Source organism: Uranotaenia lowii, chromosome 3 (genome assembly GCF_029784155.1).
Source record: "Uranotaenia lowii strain MFRU-FL chromosome 3, ASM2978415v1, whole genome shotgun sequence".
Lineage (NCBI taxonomy): Eukaryota > Metazoa > Arthropoda > Insecta > Diptera > Culicidae > Uranotaenia > Uranotaenia lowii.
The window spans coordinates 241,408,697-241,423,878 of NC_073693.1; positions in this window are offsets into that span (position 1 = coordinate 241,408,697).

The window sequence follows — 15,182 nt, forward strand, 5'->3', positions numbered from 1 at the left end:
TGTGCGCTTCGGGTCATATCGCTCCGAACGGCTTTCGAAGGTTAACGCCGCTGATTATCCTGATTTTTTGGTAAAAATGCCCGGATTTTCCCGGCCCGGATACGTTCAGAAAAAAATCTGGAAAGCTTACTACAAATCCTGATCGTTTTCGGCAACATTCGATGTTAGCAAATGTTTCAAAAAACAAATGGTTTATCTGAAATGGCATCTAATATGTTCCACTCTTACAAGATCAAAACAGTTATGACAAACATCATAGCTTTGTTTTTACGCTCTTGAATGATGATAAAACATACCGACAATATCAAAAAATTTAAAAGAAATGTATAAAATATACTTTCTGTAATTACGAAATTTACGAAAAACATAAAATTTTCATACAACTTAAAAACAAATACAAACAAAAGACTAAAAATGACAAAAAATATCTTTAAAAAATGTAAAATTACAAAAATAACAAATATGATAAAAATAACAAACAATTTAAACAAAACAATAATAAAAACAAAAATTTACTAAAAATTATCAAAAATTGATGAAATATTATCCAATCATGCACAAGACCCGATATTCCAGAAATTTCTGCTTGCTATACAAGGTTTCTCAAAGCGTATTTCCGGAACTTCTTTTGAACTCTCTCTAGTCTGTCTGTAGTAGTGAACGTTGTAGTAAGGTGTATCTGAGTAACGTGTGTCTGACCTCAGAGTTGGAGCTAGACAGTTAAAGCACCATTAACGGTGTAGAGGATGTCCCTAGTACTTTGATATACATATAAAAGGTAGGCTATCTCTTTAAACGTATTGGTAAGAGGCCTCGAAAAATAGTTATGGAAAATCCCAGAAAATGTATAAAATTTATCTGAAAATATTTTTTTCTAAAAATATACAAGCATTAAAATTATGGAAAAAATATGCACTGTTGCATTCAAATGCAACGCACAATATTTGGCTTTTTGTTACAGCTAAAATTAATGTGCAAAAGGCTTTTTATGGATTTAAAATCAAATTTTGGTAAATTTTTTTTATTTGTGTGACCTTTCTCTTGGGCGATTTGAATAAAAATTCAAACAAATTCGACTTTTCATTACAGAAATACCAACTATGTTAGATCATTTATCAAATTTTCAACTTAGACATGGCTTGCTTTCAACAAAGAGGGACGACGATGAATTTTTTTTTTTTTTGAATGATCATTATTATGGTCCAGATCCCAAAATCCAATGCAAAAAATAGTTCCGATGATCCTGAAGAATCAATCTTTAATCTGAAGCTTTTTTCAAAAGAATCGAATGGCTATCGGCGGAGAAATTAAAAATTTAGATTGCCATTCTATATAAAACTGCCGAATTTACACAACTATTTTTGTTGGTATGCAAGCATGCTGTGTACTGTAGGGTACTTCTGTCCATAATGCCCTTGCGGGGTAAAATGCCAGCGACTATATTTTGATGAATTTTGAAGATTTGCGAAGTTTTTAGTGGATTCTTTTTACACAAATGTGTTCTTAAAATCAATGCCTTGTAATTTTAATTAAAATGATTACCAGATATTCATTTAAATACGAATAACAATCTAATTAAATTTTGTGGTGGCTATCCATCACTTAAGTTGTAAAAAGTGATCAAATGAAATAAGCTTTTACCCCAAGATGATCGCTTGAAACATCCTCATTATTGATTTTATTGGTTGTTCAAATTATATATTCGAATTATCAATTGATGGAAAACTGTGGTAAATTGTTGTTTTATGGTAAACTGAAGATTTATCAAATTTTAAATAACCGATTAAAATGCCCACATCATTTTTTGGACAAATCGCCCTCCTCTCAAGGTGCTGTTGGCTAAGATGTAAACAAAACCACGTGTTTCATTCTAAATTTTGGAGTGCAGTTTTCCATGAATACAGACCGAATTTTGAAATGACATACCGATCATTTTCTTTGCTTAGTCCTAAATTATCATTAGGATGCATAATAATTACAACTTTCGATCGGGTTTGAGTAAAAAAGGTGCACCGAAAATCGAACCGGTTCACTTAATTTCTCGCCAAAAGCAGCAGAATAATTTGGTTGAAACTGACACAGTTCAAAATAAAGTCAAAAATTTCAAAGATTTTCATTTTTTCACTGGGAAATGTAAACAAAACACTTGTTTTTATGTGTAGATAAACTTGGGAAAAAATATTTTTTTCAGATTTTTCCTAATTAAATAACAGAATTAATTCATTTTCACTGTGAATATTGTGATGTTTTTGAGTCGTTTTGATCCAATGTTTTGGTGCATCATCTGCCTACACTGGGGCGTTTAACATCCAATGATTTCGAAGGTTGCTTTTAAAGGCATTTGCAAAAAATCGATTTTTTTCATAGTTTTAACAATAAAAAGTTATATTACTGTCAGAATATGAGTAGAAGATAGAAATACGAAGCACATGTTGCAATGTATTCGGGTGTTCAGGTTATGTATTCCGCATACTCTATCATTTCCCTTAGCAGGTGCATATTCCCCCGAAATACCCTACATACACGGAGCTTTCAAGTGCGGTTAAGCGCAATGGCCTACCTGTTGTTTTCCATGAACATACTTTGGAGAATGTCATGGAATTTATTTCGAACCGTTAACGTTTAGGAGTCACTCAAATGACACTATCTTCAGGGATCAAAATAATATGTAAATATTGTTTATGTAGAAGATTACAACTTAGGTTATGTTTGTCACTTAAGAAATGTATCTTCAATTTCTTGTTGTTAGAGTAAGTTCACTGGTGTTGGGGGAAAGTGGTAGAAATTTTGACACTTGAAGCCCATTTTAAAAAAAATTACCATGCAAGAATGTTTTCAAGGTCTTAAGGAATTGTATTTTTTACAGCACTGTTTCTATTCCAGCCGTATGTGATAGAAATATTGCTATTTTTGCATCACAGCATGCGAGAATACAACACGTGTTGTAAAAACTCTTGAAGGCCACAGATCTTGAAATGTTTTCGCATGGTAAAGTTTTCAAAAGTGTCAAAATTTCTACCACTTTCTCCCAACACCAGTGAACTTGCTTTGACACTAATTTTGACACTTACGGCACATTTTGAAAATTTTGCCATGCAAAAACATTTTCAAGATCTGTGGCCTTCTAGTTTTTTTTACAACACGTGTTGTATTTTCGCATGCTGTGATGCAAAAATAGTAATATTTCTATCACATACGGCTGGAATAGAAACAGTGTTGTAAAAAAATACAACGCCCCAAGATCATGAAAACATTTTTGCATGCTAAAATTTTCAAAATGTCAAAATTTCTACCACTTTCTCCCAACACCAGTGAACTTTCTCTTAGGTATAGAAAAATTTAGGTATGGAGGACTAGTAGTCTGCTGTCAAACTCAGAGCACGTGTTTTTTGCATGTTTCGAATTTTGTTCCGAACAATTCAAATCAAATGTTTCAAAATAAATTGTGTTAAGTGATACATCAAGTGGAGCGAATGTTTCGGGTTACGAGATCATTGGACAAAGATAGTGAACAAGTCACTGAAGTAAAGTTGAAATTAGTATGCTGCTTCCCAAACATGGATGAATATAATGAGGTTTTTGTGCTAAGTTAAATACAATTATAATTTTCTAGAACTTGCTTGCTTTACCACAAAGTCGTTATAATCATTCTTTTAGGAAACGTCGAGAAACTGTAAATATAACTGTCATTTGTTTGCATCAGAAAAATCAATCAAACTTATTCCACTTTTCTTCTGAAGTTGGTACTTGGAAAATAGGCTTGAATTGCTTTAATTGTTGAGTATGTTATATTAGGGTGGCCCAAAATTGTACTATGTCTGGGATGTTGGGGGCTCAAGCTTCAAATGATAGCTTAGGGTGTAAGAAACAATATTTTATATGGCGGCGACTCAGAAAAATGATGTTTAGAGGTCGCACTGGTTCGATTTTTGAAAAAAGGCCATTTTTTTTTCGAAATTTTGTCCTAATAACATTTTCAGATCTTGAAAAAGTATCAAACATGTGTCTATTATATTTTTTAAATTTTTTTTATAATGTAAGTTTTAAACTAAAAATTTATTGGGACTATTTTAGACTCTCAATTTGTATGTATGATTTTTTTTAATTACACAATACTGTGAATTTTTGTAAAAAAAATAATTAAAATTACCAAAAAAGTATACTTTGGATTAAGATTTTTAATCAATATTGAATTCAAAAGATGCGCGACGTAAAAATGTGTAACTTTACTGAAGAAAGTGTATAGCTATGACTTGTCGTTTCAAAGTAATTCAAGTTTCACTGTGGAAAAAAGTCACAATTTTGAAATTTTTGCTAATAATTGTTCTATATTATGATGTTGTTGAGTTTCGAGCAATCTAAGAACCAAATAAACTTTTGATATCAAACTTTTTCATCCTTTTATCGATCTTTCAATCAGCAGAAACAACCATGACTAGTTTCTAGATTTTTATTTTAAATTTTTTTAGTGGTTGTAGCCATAACACATTCACCAAACCGTCACCCAAGTATGGGTAACACGACCTTCAATCAATAAAAAATCTAGAAACTTGGAATGGTTCTTTCTGGTGATTTAAGGATCGATAAAAGGATGAAAAAATTTGATATCAGGAGTTCATTTGGTTCTTTGATTGCTCGAAACTCATCAACATCATAATATAGAGCAATTCTTAGCAAAAATTTGAAAATTGTGACTTTTTTTCACAGTGAAACTTGAATTACTTTGGAACGACAAGTCATAGCCGTACACTTTCCTCTGCAAAGTTGCACATTTTAACGTCGCGCATCTTTTGAATTCAATATTGATTAAAAATCTTAATCCAAAGTACACTTTTTTGTTAATTTTAATTATTTTTTTTACAAAAATTCACAGTATTGCGTGATTAAAAAAATCATACATACAAATTGAGAGTCCAAAATAGTTCCAATAAATTTTTAGTTTAAAACTTACATTATAAAGAAAATTAAAAAAATATTAGAGACACATGTTTGATACTTTTTGAAGATCTGAAAATGTTATTAGGACAAAATTTCGAAAAAATGGCCTTTTTTCAAAAATCGAACCAGTGCGACCTCTAAACATCATTTTTCTGAGTCGCCGCCATATTAAATATTGTTTCTTACACCCTAAGCTATCATTTGAAGCTTGAGCCCCCAACATCCCAGACATAGTACAATTTTGGGCCACCCTAATGTTATATCTACCACTAAATTAAAGATCAACGGTTTGATGAATCAATTGTCTGTCTCAGTGGAATGAAGTGTAGATGACATAAAATTCGGTTTCAAAACATGTTATGAACATCGGTTTAATACTTCAAACTTCATTTATTTCCCCTTCGCGTTTTTAAAAAAAAATCGAAGGGGGAGGTGATAAAAGAAAAAATTGATATTTGTTCCGGCCTTATTCTTACACATAATTTGTTCATTAGTTAAAAAAATACAATTTACGAATGGAAAGGAATTCAACAGATTAATTACCGACATAAGCGACAAAATAAACATATCTCCTATGTTTAAATGAGAGAAGATAGATAAAAAACATATTAACAATATTGCACAGGTCATTGGATAGGTAAATCCTTGAACCAACCAACAATTCTCTTTCGACAAACACTTGCTTCCGTTATTCTAGTAGCGCAAACAGATTCGTTCAAATAGAAGAAAGATTGTTAAAACAGAAATGCGACAGCTTCATATCTTCTCACAGAGAGAACTACTCATTTCAAACCTAATGTTAATGGCACAATATTAAACGACGCCAGAGGAGCCACTAGGGCAATTTCACACATTGCGATTCAATCAAGCCCATCCACTCTGGGGCGTTTAATGGCGCCACCAACAGATATACGATGGTTGGCTCATCATTAACCCTCCAAAGCCGTTCGGGTCAATATGACCCGAAGCGCACATTTCAAACATCTTTATCTTCATTCCAATATACTGATGAACTGGTAATTTTGACAGACCAAGCATGTTCTATGAAAATAATGATCAAATCAACGCCAAAAAATTAAAATTTGAGTTTTGAAAATCGGTTCATTGGGAAATGAAATACAGCTAAGCAAAGCCAAAATTGGATGTCGTTTTTTTAAAGTAAGATTTTTTTCTACCGGAAGATTATTCATTGCGGTCAACACTTTCATTGGACCCCAACATATCTATACATTGTCGGATAGATTGATTCTTGACAATTTCAAACATTAATAAAACAGTTAAATACAGAAAAGCTGTCAGAAGTTATGAGTATTTTAAAAATAAAATTGATTTTTCGGACTTTTTACTTTCTGGACCAGTTTCTGATAATCTGGTAAAACTTATCAACTTTATTTTGAAATGTTGAGTTATAAGAATAAATTACCTAGACAATGAATATAATATCATCAAAATCGGTTAACATTTGCAGCCAGGAGAACGAAATCAAACTACAGTTCAAATTTCCCCGAAACGGATTTTTAGCGAACGGCTTTGGAAGGTTAAAAATGTTTACTTTCGATTGGAAGCGTGGCGTTATGCAATGGGCAGCAGCAGTGAAAAACCGAAACAACACAATAATTTTCACCGCTTTTCCCTACACCCAATTCAATACTCTTGCCAAGTACAGGTAAGGTTCCTCGTTTCATTCGTTCCACATTTATGTACGCCGTACGTACACGGATATCGCACCATTACTGACTGGATAACGCATTTCATTCGAAATAAACGATTTCCAAGGTGAAACATGCGAAAAAAACAACAACGGAAGTGTTTGATAAAAAAAATAAGGCGATAATAGCCCATCTGAACGCATTATTCTCCCAAAAATAACTCAACCTCTTTGAAATCGATCGCGTTATATTTCACAAAAACAATCTTTTAAACTTCTTCATTATCAGTCTAAACATGCAAACATATCAATGGCTATTGCTCAATGCACGCTATGTTTTCCTCTCTTAATTTTATTCATATCTAGAGCCTCAATGAGATGGGAAAAAGTTATTCAAGATTCAAATAGAACGGTACTGAACGCTGAGCTTAGTCTTGCGCTCAATTGGGTGGGAGCCACAATTAGAGCAGCACGAAACAGTACACAATCCGCAGTCAGAGAAGGAGGGGAGTTTCCCCCTTCAGCAGCTGATGTTGTTTTTGTTTCTTAATCTCCGGTGTGCTGGAGTTGGTGGAGGCAACGGCGCCGCACAAAAAAAAGAAGTGCTGCAGAAAAAAATGGTTATTGAAAAATGGGGAGACCGGAGAACGGAAAAATAACAAAACCCGCCATCCATGGTCAGATGATGCTGGGGAAAAAACTCGTACCAATAGAGGGCGCAATAAACAAAAAAAAAAACACAGTATAATACCACGAAGAGAGAAAATCTTACCTGATTTATAACGTGATTATCGTGGCCACGGGTATTTGTAAGTATTTGTACGGCGTTGGTTATACTAGTTTCCTCGCTTTCCGCGAACCAGACTGGTGGGGTGGAGGGGTAGGTTTCCTGGAATAAAAGAGAGAAAAAATAACATATTATTAAACTTTTTCAGAAACCATTTGTTTTTGGTGAATATTTTTTTTTGTCTTTGGTAAATCAATTTTCGAACGCACAGTCAACTCACAGGAAATAGAAAGGACCTGACCAGATGTAGAAAAAAAATAAAAAAAAATATATAAATTAAGGAGATGGAAGAGAGTGTGGTCGGTCAGCCGCAGCTGTTTTCCTCTTTACACTTTACGGACCTAATACGAAAATTTTTGTTGCTATTCTTAGAAGCACAACTCAAATGTTCCTCAAATACAACTTTTTTCTACCAAATTGAAAACTAACAACACTTCCGATAACTAAAATAAGAGATGTCCCACAACAAATTGTATCACTTTAAAAATGCTGTAACAATCGCGATTCTGGATTTTTTTCTTGAAATTTTGCATAAAGTTGACTGAATGTGTATTGGTTACAATGTATTTTTTATTTTTTCTGTATTTGGCAATTTACCGAAAAAAAATTCTAACGAATAAAGAAATACGCATTGGAGCGGTCAAAAATTCTACTCAGAAGTATGGAGAGGAAAGCAGTTTGACAAAAAAAAAATCTGGACGGAAATCGTGACCGGTGGACAAAATTTTGGACCGGACAGTCATGTGTGCTTACGCCAGTAGGAAGACAGTCTAAGTTTGAGATGTGACAAAAAAAGTGGAATCCCCTCTCCGCACCGTCCATCGTGCCAGGGTAAGATTGGGTAAAATAAACAAAATACGATGGTCACGGTTGCTAACGATGTTCCGTTTTGAAATTCCAAAGTTACTCCCGGTTTTTCCCCGTTTTTTTCCGGTAATGAATGATGATTTTCCCGTTATTTATCATGCTTGTTTTTTATATAAAATCATAATGAGTGAAAAAATCAGTGTAAAGGGCCTGAAATTTCTAAAAATTGTATCCCAAACAAGGCCGGATTAAAGGGGGGGTAAAAGGGGCAATTGCCCCGGGCCCCCTGGCTCAGGGGGGCCCCCCGAAGGAAAACAAATTTTAACATTACTTTAAACACACAACCTCAATTTCTACAAATCTATGAAAAGAAATCAAAACACGAAAATCGGAATAAAAACTTGAAATATAACAACTTAAGAGGCCCCCTAGAATAGTTTTCCTCTTACATAAATTAAGGGGCCCCCTAGAGGAAGCAGTGAAGAAGATCTTCCGCATTTTTCGGGCTGAGAATATCAAAATCTTGGTTTTGAATTTTAAAACTTTCAACCCAAAATCAGAACAAAAATAATGTAAACCGATTTCGATAAAAAATCAAGAGAATATAAGTAAAAGCACCTCAAGTTTTCTCTTTTTATCGAAACATCTCAGTCAGGTAAAATAAAGAAAAACATCTGCTCATTTTCGATTCATGCAAACGTCTTGCGCAATTATAATGTTTATTGTAACGTTAACTTTCCAGTATCTAATGGTTACTGCTCTAAATGGCAGCTAATATCGTCAAAACTGGCTCACAGTGCTAAGAGAGAACAGAGAAGCTTTATGAACATTTCAAAATTTTACCAGGGATCAAAATTTTATCAGTATCCGGATTAATACCGAGTATTATTATAACTTTTCACTTTTTAATCATTATTATTGAAATTTTCGTTGGTTGATTAGTTCTAAACCCTTTTGAATTTTGTAAAAAAGAATCTATAAAAAAAAACTGTAGTTGCAAAAATTGGACCAATCGACAGTATTGAGTTTCTTTTTTGAATTTCCATCCCAATTTTTGTCTGAGGATTAAAAGTGGTATTTAAACATTTTCAACCGATTTAACCAAAATTTTACCATATACTGAAGTAAATATCCTGAATTCAGCATATCATTTTCCAAATGAGCATTCTCAAATTATCATTAATACGATCTCATAGTTGAGTTGCTAATATCATTGAGTGATTCTTTTAACATGAATATTCCTATGTTTTATCATCTTTTATTTTTCCAGATTCAGTTTATTGAGATTTTTAAGTCTTGTGTTGTTACTTCAGTAACTGAAGTTCAGTTCCATGGTTTTTCTGAATTTTGAGAACTCATGATCTTTTATTTAGGTTCTAAACTCATTTGGATTCCCCATGACTTTTTTCAATGATAACCGATTCTGTATTTTAAACATTTGATCTCTATTCTGAATTGTTTTTTTCAATCGATCATTTTTTTTATTTACCCCTTTGGCTTTGGGAGCATCGAATAAAACTTTTGTCACATTCAGAATAACAATTTGATAACAATTTTTTTATCTGATGAGAATCATATTCATAAACATCCCACGAAAAAGTTTTGTTTGTGTTTCAAAGGTATAAAATTGAAATACACATTTGGAGCAATTTTTGCTTTGGCTGTGATTGAAACTATGAATCTATTTTTTTTTATTTAATTCATATTTAGTTCCTCAAAACTTGATTTGAAATTATGCTAGAGATTTCAGACACTGAATTGTGGTTCTGAAAATAACCGTATTTAAAGCTTTGAATGCTTAAACTCTTTTATCTGTATTTCTATGGAGTTTGAATTGAATTATTTTAATTATTTTTTTGAATTTGGTATTTTATGTTTCAAATCTTCATGATACTTTCCAATTGTCATAAGATGAAAATTTCTCGATGAAGCACAAACCAGACGATCAATGATGAAATGAAAAACATTTAAATTATCTATCCGGTTATTATTATAAATCAGAGAATATTAGTTGATGATAAGGGTATTAAAAAAACTGAGAATTAAATTTTGCATTTGGAAGCTTAAATCAGAGCTTTCATTTGTGAGAAATTTCTAAACTCTTCTGCGATGTTTGCAGTTATTTGATTAATAATTCGGCAGTAAATTTTGAATAGGGCGAACGAGCCAAATGTAAGCAAACTGAGTTATCAGCTGGGTGAAAAAGTGCATTCGAAGACCTACATTTTGATTGTACAAAGTTATTTTAAGGATATTTTGGTTTTCGAGAAATAAAGGAAACAAAATAATATTTTTGCTGGGAGCTTATGGAGCAGTCAAACTTTGAATGCGTTTTTCTCGAAACAGCGATGTTGGCGCATTCGCCGTATTCAAAATTTGATACCGAATTTTTATTTGAAGATACCAGAAACCATCTTTTACACAGACACAAAGCAATTTGAAGAGAGCATATTGAACTCATCTCCAGTTCTTTAACACTTTTAAAATGTTCAGGATAGCTTTTGAAAAAAAAAATTGAATCATAGGGGCCCCCCGAAAAAAATTTGCCCCGGGCCCCCCGTTGGCTTAATCCGGCCCTTGTTGTGTCCCAAAACTTGTTAACCGGTTAGAAATCATGATAAATACTTCAGCGTCTTCTAACACGTTGTACTTTAGGATCAAATTGACAGTTTTTCATGATTTTTTTTAACGAATCTAACAAAATTGGAATCTATTCGTTGTTTTGCTCCACAATTTCAACAATTTTGCGAAAATAAAAACGGGTCAATTGATCTTGAAACTATAATGTAGTACTTTTCAGCCACTGTAAAATTTTCTTGAGTTTTTATAGGGTTCTAGAAAAAAAATTGTGTAGTTTGTTTAGAAATATGTAAAACTTGAATAAGGATTTGTCTTCCAAAACTTAAAATCGTCAGATTGCAGGAAAATATTTAGTTATTTTCTAAAGGCAGTTATATTTTTTGTACAAATCCAAAGACATTTTTTTAGAAAAAATATTTTTTTAATACTAAACAAGAAAATGTAGAAAATAGTGTTAAGAAGACAGGGCTGAACTTTAATTGTTTGAATTTAAGATATGATTTTGTATTAGGGTAAGAACTTTCAGCCTCGTCCACACTTGACAACCTAAAATGCGATTCCAGTTGCTGAGACTTGTTTATTTTTTCAAATTGGTAGCAGCAGGTCTCCCATGTTTGTCGGGAGACTTGAGACATGCATCTCATCGTCAAATGCAAATGTAAACATAAACAAGTCTCAACAACCGAAATCGCAGTCCAAGTTGCCTAGTGTATACTAGGCTTAAGATTTCGACAGGAGCGTGTTTTCGATACTATTTTTACATGAAACAGCGTAGAAAACTTTAAGCAATAGTTCAACGTAGGCAGGATTAAAAACTTAACACTTGCGCGATATAATGCTTCGTTCCTCAGGCCAATTCAAACGAAATACGCAATAACAACAAAATTGAAAAACGAATATTTTTTCTAGTGAAAAAGAGGTGTAACTTTGCTCAAAACGTCTCACGCTGCAAAATTATTTGCTTTATGCATCCTTAAAATAATTTTATGAATTAATGTACATATATCGAACACTAAGTCATTTGACGTCAAAACACAAAACTGGTACAGTCGAACCTGGTTTCCAGAGCTCAAGAAACCTCAAGTGAGAGAAAACACCAAGCTCAAAACCCCTTTAAGTGAGATTGTAAAACCTCTATAAGCTAGAGTCGTTTTCCTGATTAGACCAAGGACATTAGAGAGAATATCGCTTTTCTATTGAGGTTCCGGTATCAAAATGATATTTTGGGTTTCCAAGGAACAAATATCCATATTGAAACTCACTCGAGAAAACTTTGAACTGATGCATCAACTGATGTCAATGGATTTTTATCAACTAGACATGGAATAGTTGCATTTCTAGATTACTTTAATGCATTAGTATGTTGCCGACCGTTAGGTTAGAAACCTCTTTAAGCGAGAAAAAAAGTTCTGTTCTTTTGACTCTCACTTATCCAGGTTCGACTTTAGTTTTGTCGATAATAGTATCATTACTAAATTCACAACATTTGAGTTATGCTTGGAAGTGTAGCACATTTGCGGAGAGCAAAAACATGAGACACATATTTCATATTACAATAAGATTAAAAAGCTATTCAAACTTCGTTTGTTTACTAATGAACAAAAATAAACGTTTATTAGTTAAGATAAGTCTATATCGAGACTATCAAAAACTACTCATAAATTTAGAAATAATTTGAAATATTTTTTTAAAATTTCGTGAAAAATTTTCAAACTTGACAATTTTTCCGGTGAGCTGCCGAAATTCTCGATTTTTTCCCGGTTTTTCGGTGACGTGACGAAACCACTGAACGAAATTCCAAAGTTTTTCCCGGTATTCCCGGTTTTCCCGGTTCGCTAGCAACCCTGGATGGTCAAATCGTGCGCAGAATATTTGGACTGATAGTAAGGAGATATTTCAAAAAATTTCATAATAGGCAGCAAAACGAACTTTTTAGCGGTCATCTGGCAGTTTTCCAACCAGAAACTTTTCGTCGGCAAGTCTCGCCTGTATTTTCCGGAGATAAACAAGAAGAAATATTTCAAAAAATTTATGTCTAATATTTGAGGTGGCGAACGATCTGTGGAAACTGCAAATCCTTCAGTGTTTCATAACGATTGATATGATGAATGGATAAACATACAAAGAAAACTGCCTCCAAATGCTTTTCCTAAAAAGCACTTCAATAGGTCCCAAAAAGTTTTTCCTCTGTTTGAGTTGGATCTGGAATCGTGCCAATACGAAAAAACTGTGGTGAAGTGTTAAAAAGTCAAATATGTTTTTTTGTGCCGAAGGAGGACAATCGGTTAAATTCGTTATAACTTCGACCAAATAAATTGTATTGAGTTATTTTGAAAGTCAAGCTTCAGGAAACGAAAAACGTAATAAAAAATAGCCTTAATTTGAAAAAAGGTAGTTTATAGTTACCCAAAAATAAAAGTCGAAAACGTGTTACCCAAAAATAAAAGTCGAAAAACTTACCTCAAAAACCACTTGACAAAGCATCACAAAAATGTGTTAATGTGAACAAAACATTACCAAGTAGCTTAGCTGAAAATTAAATCACTTTCAATTCATGCATTCAAAGGTATTCACAAAACAAAGAGTTGCATTTTTTTGTTAAATGCACTCTTTAATTTCATTTGATTAATTTCCATACATGCATTAAACCCAGCAACCATGAAATTGTATCAGAAATGATAATTTAAGTAGTCAAAAATGGTGTTGCGAATCGCAATTCCAACAGCATTGTGTAAAACTCGTATAAAATGTCGTCTGAAGTCAGTTTGAATCGGATATGATAGACAGTACGCCATGTTTGTAAATTATGAAATGCTTTTGTTCCTGCGCGGGCTTCGAGTGAGAAAATCATCGCCATGCTCTGCAACCAGCAGTGCATCCAGATGGCTGAAAATCAGATTGGAATTAAGTAATATTGACCAATAAGAGAACTGGAAAATAAAGTCGCTGGCAGAGATGCCAATGTGTCTGATTTTTCAGAATTTGTTTGATTTTTTTAGGCTCAGCCTGACAGCCTGATAAGCAAATGAACTTCCCTGATTTTTTAAAAATAAGCTCGATTTTGCTTGATTTTTGTGGATGTGTTGCTAAATGGGTTGTAAGGAAATGCATAAGATACCATTGCTGAAGTGAAAATGTGGATCGACGGCCAAAAAAAAAGGTCATCACTTCGAGCGAAATTTCGGTTACTTGTCATAGCCTGATTTTTATTTCACTAAACCCTGATTTTTTTTTTAAATATGTCGGCAACCCTGGTCGATGGTAACGATTTGAAGGCTAAGGCTGATGTCATGCTGAAGCAACTAGCAACGCAACGCGTTCACGCGTTCCAATAAGAAAGCGTTGCATCGCATTGGTATGACATGCTTGAGCGACATGTCGCTTTAAAATTCCCTACAAATCATCACTTCTTTACATCTGATAATGCTTTGAATCGTCTCCTTTCTTTCGGGAACCGTCAAAAACTTATCAGATCATGCTCGGATTGCAAGAATGCCAAAATTTTAACCGACAAAATTCCTTGTTTTTTTTGCGGGAACCAAGAAATTCTGAAAATTTTCTTGTCGAATCAGATATTATTTAGTTTATTATCACAAATTTGGACGGATCTTTGAATTATTGTGGTTAAAACCGAAATCACTGTTTTAAAACGAGAAAAAAAACAATATTCCCATTGGATTTCCTACTTGTCGCGCTACAAAACACCCTGGCATCAGCTTTGTCGCGCTTTTCCAATGCGCTCAGCATGACAGGTCTGCGCTTTTTCCATGGAGATCAAATGAAAGCTGGTTTGTCGTGTGAACGCGTTGCGTTGCTAGTTGCTTCAGCATGACATCAGCCTAAGAGGGCAAAACCGTGCGCTATCTTGCATTCTTCCGAAAGGTACGAATAAGCTGTCGGATAACGCCCAATTGGTGTAGTTTTCGTCGCTTTAAAAAGAAATGAACTTTGTGTATGTATATTGCCTCCACTTTGGTATGGAGCGTTTTCGAAAGCACTCTCAGAAGAAAATAGTAAGAAATACCGCTACCTGAACTTTTCTTATGGTTGAATTAAAGGGAATCTTTCGATTGCTTTGATTCAGTAGAATTATTCAACCAAGTAGGTTCAAAACACATAATAGAGTGTTTATTATCTTTATGGCATTTGCGACTTTATCCGGTACCACTGAGTTCGATGTTCACTCTTGGGTCGAACTCGCGAACATCGGCTTAGCAGGCAACTGACGTGCCAAATTAGCTTTATCATAAGCCCATTACGTAAAGTTGTTTTTAGAAAATGCTATAGAAGATTCAAAATCAAGAGCATAATATCTGGGAACACAAAGTGTTCTAACTACAGTCAATTTGTATAAATGAAATTATCAATCAATAAACAAATTCTTTCAACAAACATCTGCAGTACACGTAGAAGGTGCACTGA